We start from the raw sequence: 9,129 nt of genomic DNA on the forward strand, positions 1-9,129 counted from the left end.
CCATCAAGGAAGCTGCCTGGAAAAATCCTCACCAAAGTTTAAGGCTCTGAAGTTATTTGGACTATAATATTAAAATAAAGAACCTGGGCAGCCTACTGTCATTTTATCATCATCATTATTATTACTTTATTATTAATATTTGTGTTTTTTTTGGGGGGTGGGGGCGGGTACCAGGGATTGAACTCAGAGACACTCGACTACTGAGCCACATCCCGGGCCCTATTTTGTATTTTATTTAGAGACAGGGTCTCACTGAGTTGTTTAGGGCTTTGCTTTTGCTTAGGCTGGCTTTGAATTCTCAGTCCTCCTGCCTCAGCCCCCTGAGCCACTGGGATTACAGATGTATATCACAGCACCCAGCTGTCACTATCATTATTAAACATTGCATTGTGATGGCGTACAGTAGTAGCTCGGGAGGCTAAGGCAGGAGGATCATGGATTCAAAGCCAGCCTTAGAAACTTATTGAGACACAACTCAGCAAGACCCTCTCTCTAAATAAAATACAAAAAAGGGCTGTGGATGTGGCTCAGTGGTTAAGCCTCCTGGATTTCATCCCTGGTACCAAAAAAAAAAGGTGTCAACTTTCTAACCTATTGATTTTTTTTTTTTAGATAGAGAGAGAAAGAGAATTTTAACATTTATTTTAGTTTTCGGCGGACACAACATCTTTTTTGGTATGTGGTGCTGAGGATCGAACCCGGGCCGCACGCATGCCAGGCGAGTGCACTACCGCTTGAGCCACATCCCCAGCCCCCTATTGATTTTCAAAGTGTGTTCAGTGGACTCTGGGGAGTCTTACGACCCTTTTAGGGATTCTGAGAATTCAGAATTATTTTCATAATAATAGTAAAATATCATTCACCTTTGTTCCAGCATTGACATGAGCTCTGCTGTGTGTGAAAACAAGTATGAATCAAGGCAGTGGCTCCAAAATATACTAATAGTCATTGTATTTCTCATCCCTAACATTTCACATTACTTTTTAAAAAGCCAGTTTCACTTAAGAATGCCCTTGATGAAGTGGTAAAATGTATTAATTAAAATGTATTAATTTTTGTAGAAAGTCTTGATATCAGGAAGTGTGAGTCCTCCAACTTTGTTTTTTTCAGTATTATTTGGCTACTTGGGAGATGTTGAAATTCTTTATGAATTTGAGGATTGTAGTTTCTATTTATACAATAAGTCGTTGGAATTTTGATAGGGATTGTAGAGAACTTATAGATTGGGTGGTATTGTCATTTTAACAATATTAAGCCTCCTAATCCATCCACCCAGAATGTCTTTTTGTTTAGGTCTTTTAATTTTTCTGGGCAATGTTTTGTAGTTTTCAGTGTACAACTCTTCTACCTCCATGTTTATATTTATTCCAAAGCACTTTTATCATTTCGGATACTATTGTAAATGCAATCGTTTTCTTTTCAGATTGTTCGTTACTGGTGTATAGAAACACAACTGTTTATGGTAATGTGTTGTCATTCTTGTCCTCTGCTACTTTGCTGAATTTGTTTCTTAACTCTATTTTTTTTTTTTTTTGGCAAATTCTTTGGGGTTTTCTATGTATCAGATCATGTCATCTGTAAATGGGGTCATTTTACTTCTTCCTTTCTCATTTGGATGTCTTTTATTTCTTGTTCTTGTTTAGTTGCTCTGACTAGAACTTGGAGTGCAATGGTGAAGGTGGGCATCCTTGTCTTCCCAATCTTAGAGAGAAAGTTTTCAGTCTTTCATACTGGGATGATACAAAGCTGTGGGTTTTTCATAAATACGAAAGTTCCCTTCCAGTTCTAGTTTTCTGTATGTTTCATCATGAAACAGTGATGGATTTTGCCAAATGCCTTTTTGCATCAACTGAGATGAGCATATGATTTTCTACTCCATCCTATCAATGTGCATTATGCTGATTGATTTTCTTGTGTGAACACCCTCACCTTACTTCAATAAGTCTCACTTGTTGTTGTCCTCTTGATAAGATGTTGGATTCAGTTTGCTACTATGTTGTTGAGGATTTTTGCAACTATTCATAAAGAATATTGATATGTAGTTGTTCCTTGTCTAGTTTTATTTATATTATTTGGCTACTTGTGAGACCTTGAAATTCCTTATCGGTGTGATATTGGCCTCACAGAATGAATTAGGAAGAATTTTTCTATTTTTAAGAAGAGTTTGAAAGGATTGATATTAATTCTTTCTTTAAATGTTTGGTAGAATTCACATTAAAATTTTCTGGTCCTGGACTTCTTTCTATTGGGAGGTTTTGGGTTACTGATTTAATCTCTTTTTATATTTCTTTTCAGGATTTTCTCTTCTGGAGTCAGTCTGGGTCATTTATTTTTTTTCCTAGGAATTTGTCCTTTTTAACCTAGATTACCTAATTTTTTGTCATAGTATTTATTCTCTTTTATTTCATTTATTTATTTTTGGTACCAGAGATTGAATTCAGGGGCACTTGACCACTGAGCCACATCCCCAGCCCTATTTTGTATTTTATTTAGAGATAGGGTCTCACTGAGTTGCTTATTAACTCGATTATTTGCTGAGGCTGGCTTGAATTCTTCCTCCTGCCTCAGCCTCCCAAGCCACTGGGAGGTGCACCCTGGCTTATTCTCTTTTAATCCTTTGTATTTTTGTAAGCTTGATAGGAAGTCCCCACATTCCTTTCTGATTTTAGTTTTTGTGTCTTCTATCTTTCTTTGTCATCTTTGCTAAAGGTTGATAATTTTGTTGATCCTTTCAATGAGCCAACTTTAAGTTTTATCAGTTTCTTATTTTTTATTTTCTATTTATTTAATTTCCCTCTAACGTATTATTTCCCTCCTTCTGCTACCTTTTTTTTCCTAGTTCAAATTAGAAAATTATAAAGTTAGGCTAATGATGTGAGATCATTTTCTCCTTTTTTAAATATAGGCATATACTATATTAAATTTAATATAAGCATGTACTGCTATAAATTTCCCCTTGAGTACTATTTTTGCCGCATCCCATATGTTTTGATATGTTATGCTCTCATTTCCATTCACCTCTAAGAATTTTCCAATTCCCTTTGCCCATTTGTTGCCTAAGAGTTATGTTGTTTAATTTCCACATACAACAGATTATCCAGTTTTCCTTCTCTTATTGTTTTCTAGCATCATTACAATTTCAGTCCTTTGAAATTTCTTTTTTTCTTTTTTTTTAGAGAGAGAGAGAGAATTTTTAATATTTATTTTTTAGTTTTCGGTGGACACAACATCTTATTTTATTTTTATGTGGTGCTGAGGATCGAACCCAGCGCCCCGCACATGCCAGGCAAGCGTGCTACTGCTTGAGCCACATCCCCAGCCCCCTTTGAAATTTCTTGAGATTTATTTGTTGCCTAACTGTGATCCATCCAGGAGAATGTTCTATGTGCTCTTGAATAGAATGTAAGTTTGGCTGTTGTTGGATGGTTCTATGGATTTTTGTCAGATCTTGTGTGTTTGTAGTATTGATTAGATCCTCCATTTCTTTACTGAGTTTCTGTCTTGATGTTCTATTTATTGCTGAAGATGGGATACTGAAGTTTCCAACTGCTATTGAACAATTTGTATTATTTATTTATATATTTATTTTTGGTGCTGGAGATTGGCCCCAGGACCTTGTGCATGCTAAGCATGCACACTACCACTAAGCTCTACCCCCGGTCTATTTTTCTTCTTAATTTTATTCATGTTTGCTTCATCTATTTTATGATTCTAATGTTTCATGCATATCTGTTTATAATTGTCATATTTTCTTGATAGATTGGCCCTTTTATCAATATATAAAGTCTTGGAACATCATTTTTAATTGAAAGAAGAACTGACAAACCACGATTGTTTAGTGTGTACTTGGCAGACATTTTCTTCAATGAAAAAAGTGAGCCTTTCACTAGGAAGACAACTGACACTATTTGTTGCCAATAATAGACTCTGGACTTTCAAATGAACTGCAGTGTTAGAAAAATGGTATCTTCCTACATCGCCTTGTCAGCTTCCTTAAACTTAAAACTTTCTGAGTGAAATCAGTAGTGATATTCAAAATTGTGATTTTTTTTAAAATCATTTTTTAGTTGTAGATGGACACCATACCTTTATGTTTTTTTAAAATGTAGTACTGAGGATTGAACCCAGGGCCTCACACGTGTTAGACGAGCACTCTACTGCTGAGCCACAACTCCAGCTCCTTTATGTAAATGTTGAATATTGAAATTTTGATGTGGTAGCAAAGAATGTCCAGAATTACCTAAAAAGGCTATTAAAATATTATTTTCCTTTCCAACTATGTATCTGTATACAACCTTTTTTTCATACACCTCAACCAGAGCAACAAATGAGATTTAATATAGTAATACAGATGGGTAATTATGCAAAAGTATAAAGTATAAAGGTATGCAAAAGAATAAAATAATGCCACAAAATAATATCACACTGGTTATAAAGTTTTTGTTTTTGAAAATATACTTAATGTTTATTAAAATGTTGTAGAATTTTTATTGCTATTAATTTCTTAATTGATTAAATAACATTTACATTTTTCTCACCTTTCTTTCTTTCTTTCTTTTTTTTTGGTAGTGGGGATTGAACCCAAGAGCACTTTATCACTGAGCTATAGCCCAGCCCTTTTAATTTTTTGTTTTGAGACAGGGTCCCATTAAATTGCTTAGGGCCTCTCAAAGTTGCTGAGGCTGGTCTAGGACTTGCAATCCTCCTGCCTCAGCCTTCCAAGTCACTGGAATTATAGGTGTATGCCACTGAACCTAGCTGTCACTTGTAATTTCCAATATGGTCAATGTCTATATGTACAATCCAAATAAACTAAAATCTTTTGGATTCTCAATAGTGTTTTAGAGTATAACAGAGTTTTGAGATTGCTGTTCTAGCCTAGGCAATAAGGCAGAGAAAATAAATTAGCAATATAAAATAAAATGGGTTACTCTTTTAAAGGAAACTTTTAGATCTAAAAGGAAGGTAATAAATTAGTTGGATATGAAATTTTAAAAATGTTTTCCATACTCTAGTGATAGAGAATAATGAGGTAAGGATCCACTCACAAAAGCAACAAAAACATACAAAATCCTTAAATGATTTTTAAAAGAATTTCTAGGTTTAGACAGTTTTAGATAATGAAGAGCAATGCCATAATTCTGGATTTCTAAATATAAAAACCTCAGGAGTGGCTGGGCCTGATGACACATGCCTGTAATCTCAGTACTGGGGAGGCTGAGGCAGGAGGATTGCAAGTTCAAAACCATCCTTGTTAAAAAACTCAGTGAGACACTGTCTCTCAATAAAATAAAAAATAGGGTTGGGGATGTGGCTCAGTGGTGGAGTGCCTCTGAGTCCATTCCCTGGGAAACCTGCCCTGTTCCCCAAGAGGGGGAAAAAAAAAAACCTCTAGGAGTGAGACCAAAGCATTAGCAGTTTTTAAAAAATACTTTTCAGTTGTCAATGGATCTGTTATTTTATTTATTTATATGCAGTGCTAAGGATCAAACCCAGGGCCTCACACATACCAGACAAGCACTCTACTACTAAGCCACAACTCTAGCCCCAACAGTAGCATTTTTTAAAGCTGTCCAAGTGATTTAAGTGTGCAGCTAAGGTTGAGAACAAGTGGTTTTGTTTTTATATTCACACAACATACCTAAATAAGTTTCAAATAGAATTAAGAAGAAAATTTAAAAAGAAGAAAATAAAAATGAATATTTAACCTTCACTTGGAAAAGAATTTTCTAAATTTTAAAGCAATGGTAAAATATCATGAAATGAGTGTCACTTTACTAAAATTTTTAAATGTGTATATAATTCAAAGCATAATAGGTAAAAAATTTAAAAACAACAAACTAGTGAAAAATACTTGTAACAAATATATAACATACATATTTAATGTTTTATATTTGTGACAGAATGCATTACATATGTGTAATAATTCTTATTACACATATAGAGCACAATTTTTCATATTTCTGGTTGTATACATAGTATATTTATATCAATTCATGCCTTCATACCTGTACTTTAGATAATAATGATCATCATAATCCACCATCATAAATAACCCCATGTCCCTTCCCTTCCCCTCCCACCCCTCTGCCCTATCTAGGTTCATCTATTTCTCCCATGCTTCCTCTCCCTATCCCACTATGAATCATCCTCCTTATATCAAAGAAAACATTTGGCATTTGGTTTTTTGGGATTGGCTAACTTCACTTAGCATTATCTTCTCTAACTCCATCCATTTACCTACAAATGCCATAATTTTATTCTCTTTTATTGCTGAGTAATATTCCATTATGTATATAAGCCACATTTTTTTTTATCCATTCATCTATTGAAGGGCATCTAGGTTGGTTCCACAGTTTAACTATTGTGAATTGTGCTACTATAAACATTGATGTGGCTCTGTCCCTGTAGTATGCTGTTTTTAAGTCCTTTGGGTATAGATGGAGGAGAGGGATAGCTGGGTGAAATGGTGGTTCCATTCCCAATTTTCCAAGAAATCTTCATACTGCTTTCCAAATTGGCTGCACCAATTTGCAGTCCCACCAGCAGTGTATGAGTGTGCCTCCCCCGCCCCACCACATCTTTAATGTTTTAAACAAATTTCTACAAACCAGTAGGAAAAGCATTAAACATGATGAAGATATGAATAAAAGATATAATTCATAAAATAAATGAAAAAGAACAAGGACTTGAAAACAGTCCCTCTTCATTAGTCAAGAAATACAAATATAAAATAAGATGCCACTTACTTTTGCCCATCATATTAATAATGATTTTTTTTCAACTGATAATATACTCAGTGAATGCTATGATAGAATTTGGTATGTTCCTGGGAAGTGATCTGGCAATCTTTATCAGAAGTCTGAAAAGTCTCATACTATTTGACCAAGCAATTCCATGCCTAAGATGTATTCTAGAGAAGTAAACAGAAATATATTGATATTTTCTTATGTCGTTAAAGGTATTTTGAAGCAGGACTCTTCACCGATAACCAGCGATATCAGTAGGGGATGTATTCAGAGGTGGTTAAAAAGTTTTGAAACTAGAGGGAGGTGATATTTGCACAGCATGGTGATTGCACTAAATGACACAGAATTGCTCACTTTAAAATGGTTAATTGTTCTCAGCAGCAGACTGAAGTTAACCTAAAACTACTGTCTGACCTGGATTTGCCAGGGCCTGGATTTACCTGTGCTCAAGGTAGCACAGGCAGTTTGGCCTTTGGCGGGAGCTGGAGGCCAGGTCTCCCGGCACACTCACCCCAGTGACAGTCTACGAAGCAAGGCTTTCACAAAGGAGCCGGGGTTGGTTTCTGTGTTTTAATAATCCGATAGCTTTCGATGAGCCAAGGCTTGAGGGCTGGCACTGCAGGCCAAAGAAAAATCAGCAAGTGTGAACCGGGTGGCGGTAGAGGTAGGTATCCCACAAAAGATACCTACACCCTCGGGGGCTGGGGAGTCCCAGGCCCAGCGGAAACGCGATTCCCCAAGGGCAAGAGTACCTGTGCATAAACCCATAAGGGCGACCAATGCCCCGAGCCGGGCACTGTAGGACCGTCCGGTCCCCGACCTAACGTGGGTCTCTGGGGTTGCGGCAGAAGAATCCTCCCTGCTTGTGAGTACTTCCGAGGGCTGGAAGTGCGGGACATCCAGCTCGCTGCCCTCGCCACGCTTGCAGCTGCTGCGGGGTGGGTGGCGCATCAGCCCCACCCGAAGCCCCACCCGAATCCCCGCCGGCAGGGCCGCCAGGGCCCAGGGGATTCGGCACAGCCTGGACAGCCTTTTTTGTTCTGTTCAGGACGAATCGATTCCGACAAAAAGTTAGATGATTGAGAGGATGGATGTCTTCGCATCAGTAAAGTATGCATTTTGCTGGGACCCGGAAAAATGAAGGAAACAGTGGAACTAAAGAAGCAAATACGATGCATCGCATCGGCTTTACGCAGTGGATTTGCGCGTCGCGACTTGGAGCCCGTGCGCCCACAAGATGGAGAAACGCTGCCCAGAAACTCAACCGTGTTACGGCTGTCTACGCGTTTGCGATCTGTAGGCAGTGCCACAGGGCGCAACATTCTGTAAAAAGCAGGGAAACGTCAGTGAAGCACATTTCCTAGGTTTCTTTCGCCTTGGGTTAGGAACTGGAGTTTGGGGCAGCGTTCTTACCCATCTCCGGATCTATGGAACCCGGAGAAACTCCAGTCCCGGCGGGTTGCTTTGGCTGAAAATCGGGGTGGGGAACAGGCTCATTGAAAGAATATAGCCTCGATAGCTATTAGAAGGGAACCTGCAGGCCTCCTGAGCAGCGGGGCCTTCGATAGCTCAGTTGGTAGAGCGGAGGACTGTAGTGGAAATCCTGTGGCAATCCTTAGGTCGCTGGTTCGATTCCGGCTCGAAGGACTTCGTGTCATTTTTTTTTTTAACCCCAATTTAGTTCGATTGCATATGGCTTCCAAGGTCGGCAATGACTTCTGTTTGGTACTTCGGATATCGGGTAAGACCGGCAGTGTTGGTGTACAGTACAGCTCGGTTAAGCGTCACATACTAATTAATATCGACGTGTGCCTCAAAGTAGAACTTTATTCTTTATGTGTAATTATTATATGCCTTATTTTCAAAAGTTTGCCCCCGCTCCCATTGTTAAATAAATATCCCTAACTACAGTTGATCTATCCACTGGTCGGTGGACGCTCGAAACAACCTGTAAGGCAAAAGGAAAGCAGACAGCAGCAGCTGGGGGATTAGCTCAAATGGTAGAGCGCTCGCTTAGCATGCGAGAGGTAGCGGGATCGATGCCCGCATCCTCCACTAGAAGGTTTTTTTTTTTCTTTCTGCTCTTTACACTGGCTGGCGGGGAGATCGGCAGAACCTGGGTGGGTGCTTTAATATACAGTATAATGAGGGGCACGCTAAGCGGTGATCGGCTCCATATGGTTCCCTTTTATTCGCAGTGAGTCTTTTCCCGACTCCTGCTCGGTCACTTTTATCTTTCCCGCCTCTGGGAGACAGGCCGTTAACCGCCTACAGAGACTTGGCTGGAATCCCGGCCGCGCCTGTCCGCCAGAGCCCCCAAACGGCACTGGTGCAGGTACCCGCTAACGTGCGCGGAACCCTGCTTGCTGACCAATGGCAG

The 9,129-nt window shown here is 38.8% G+C and overlaps 2 non-coding genes across 2 annotated transcripts; both read left to right on the forward strand.

Moving 5' to 3' along the window:
• Positions 1-8,307: 8,307 nt before the first annotated feature.
• On the forward strand, positions 8,308-8,396 carry Trnay-gua (transfer RNA tyrosine (anticodon GUA)). Its single transcript is given in 2 exon segments — positions 8,308-8,344; positions 8,361-8,396. It is a non-coding gene; the product is annotated as a tRNA-Tyr (tRNA).
• A 335-nt stretch (positions 8,397-8,731) lies between these two features.
• Trnaa-agc (transfer RNA alanine (anticodon AGC)) lies at positions 8,732-8,804 on the forward strand. Its single transcript has one exon. It is a non-coding gene; the product is annotated as a tRNA-Ala (tRNA).
• Positions 8,805-9,129: the final 325 nt, after the last annotated feature.

This window comes from Marmota monax, unplaced genomic scaffold (assembly GCF_021218885.2).
Source record: "Marmota monax isolate L192 unplaced genomic scaffold, Marmota_monax_Labrador192_F-V1.1 WCK01_AAM20220418_F8-fsc00010, whole genome shotgun sequence".
NCBI lineage: Eukaryota > Metazoa > Chordata > Mammalia > Rodentia > Sciuridae > Marmota > Marmota monax.